The sequence below is a fragment of the Tachysurus fulvidraco genome, chromosome 1 (genome assembly GCF_022655615.1).
Source record: "Tachysurus fulvidraco isolate hzauxx_2018 chromosome 1, HZAU_PFXX_2.0, whole genome shotgun sequence".
Taxonomy (NCBI): domain Eukaryota; kingdom Metazoa; phylum Chordata; class Actinopteri; order Siluriformes; family Bagridae; genus Tachysurus; species Tachysurus fulvidraco.
The window spans coordinates 4,698,941-4,701,440 of NC_062518.1; positions in this window are offsets into that span (position 1 = coordinate 4,698,941).

Below are 2,500 nucleotides of genomic sequence, written 5' to 3' on the forward strand. Positions count from 1 at the left end.
CTAGGGATAGCTCTGTGTGCTGTCTATGGAGTACACACACACACACACACAGACACACACACACACACACACACACACACACACACACACACACACACAGAGACACACACAGACAGAGACACACACAAACACACACTTTCATTTCCTTCAAACCACTCTGGCATGTACACTTCTCTATCCAACATGCATCGGTGCCACATGCAGCGACCAACAGCCATGTTGGATAAAGAAGTGTACATGCCAGAGTAGTTTGAAGACATGTCTGAGTGTTTTTACATTTATCCAGAGCAACTTACATTTATCTCAATTATACAGCTGAGGGTTAAGGAAGGGCCTTGCTCAAGGGCCCAGAAGTGGCAGATTAGTGGCCCTTTGATTCCAACTCATGACCTTCTGATCAGTAGTCCAACACCTTAACCACTGAGCTCCACATCTCCATGTGTATAAGTCATCCTTGTTATCATTGAGTAGTTTTGGTAGGCCAACCACTCCTGTGCATAATGGCTCTCAGCATGGTTCCCTGGAGTCTAATAGCCTTAGCCAGATGGATTCATGTCAATTACTTTATTTCTCATCTGTTTCTGAATTTCTTCAGATCACATCATGATGTGTTGCTTTATGAGATCTTTTAGCATGCTTCACTTCCGGACAGGTTCCATTTAAGTAATTTCTTACATTTACAGCATTTAGCAGACACCCTTATCCAGAGCGACTTACGTTTTATTTCATTTTTATACAACTGAGCACTTGAGGGTTAAGGGCCTTGTTAAGGGGCCCAGCAGTGGGAACCTGGTGAACGTAGGAATCGATCTCACAACCTACCGATTTGGTAGGCCAACACCTTAACCGCTAGGCTACCACATCCACCAATGAATTTCTTGATTCAACAGGTCTGGCAGTAATCAGGCCTTGGTGTGGCAGATGAAATTGGACTCATCTTCCAAAAAAAAAAAAAATAATAATAATAATAATTAATTAATCACAGTTCGTTCATGATTTAGCTTAAAAATCGGTGGGGGTAATTACTTTTTCACATAGGGCCAGGTAGGTTAGGGCATCTTTTATTAATTATAAATGAAATCATCATTTATTTATTTATTTATTTATTTATTTATTTGTTTGTTTATTTATTTATTTATTTATTTGTTTGTTTATTTATGTATTATTATTATTATTATTATTATTATTATTATTATTATTATTATTATTATTATTATTATGTATTTGTTTGTTTGTTTGTTTTGTATTTATTATTAATAGTATTTATTGTATTTTACATATTTCTGGATTATTAAAATGTAACTGTTGATCTTAATCCTGACATTAAGTGTGACAAATATGCAAAAAAATAAAAATAATCAGGCACCTCACTGTAAAAAAATCACAGCACTGTATGTTCTCATCAATCATCATTTTTATTATTTTATGACTCCTAGATTTTAGTCCTTATTACTCCAGACCCTCATTTGAGCAACCCAATGACCAAACTTGTTCCAAACTTGATTGCATTCCAATATGAACTTTTTATCTTTCAGCCAATTATTTGATCTCACGGGGGACATGGTGGCTTAGTGGTTAGCACATTTGTCTCACACCTCCAGGGTTGGGGGTTCGATTCCCGCCTCCGCCTTGTGTGTGTGGAGTTTGCATGTTCTCCCCGTGCCTCGGGGGTTTCCTCCGGGTACTCCGGTTTCCTCCCCCAGTCCAAAGACATGCATGGTAGGTTGATTGGTATCTCTGGAAAATTGTCCGTAGTGTGTGAGTGTGTGAGTGAATGAGAGTGTGTGTGTGCCCTGCGATGGGTTGGCACTCCGTCCAGGGTGTATCCTGCCTCGATGCCCGATGACGCCTGAGATAGGCTCCCCGTGACCAGAGGTAGTTCGGATAAGCGGTAGAAAATGAATAAATGAATTTTATCTCACTCGCTGTCATCACACACTATTTTCCTTTTCTTTCCTTTTCTCTTGCTTGTATAACGTCACCGTCTCCAGCTACCGTGTTGTCACCAGCTTAGCACCAATCACCACAAGACACCTATTAGACTTTTCTAGAACTTTCTCTTTCTTGAAAATGTCCCACATTAAAACTGAGCCATAATAAAATAAATAAATAAATAAATAAAAAGACTTTCTCTTGAATTCCTATAGATTTCCTATCAAACTTCCAGTTGCTTCCTGTTTAGGTTGCATGTCTCTGTTTTTCTGATCAATCTTCCCGGGTCTGTCGGTGATGTGTCACTGTGCCGTGTGTTTAAAGACAGCCGATGGCTATTTCAGAGCCTAAAAACAATCAGGCAGTCTGTTAAACTCACTGATAAACATACACACCATGAGGGAAGACCTTAATGAATAATGGGTCTGTGTCCATCCAATTGTGTGGTCAGTGGGCCACTGCTGTGTGTGGAGGGGGAGCTTGTTTGCAGAGTGTGTGTGTGTGTGTGTGTGTGTGTGTGTGTGTGTGTGTGTGTGTGTGTGTGTGTGTGGTGTGTGATTAGGGTCGA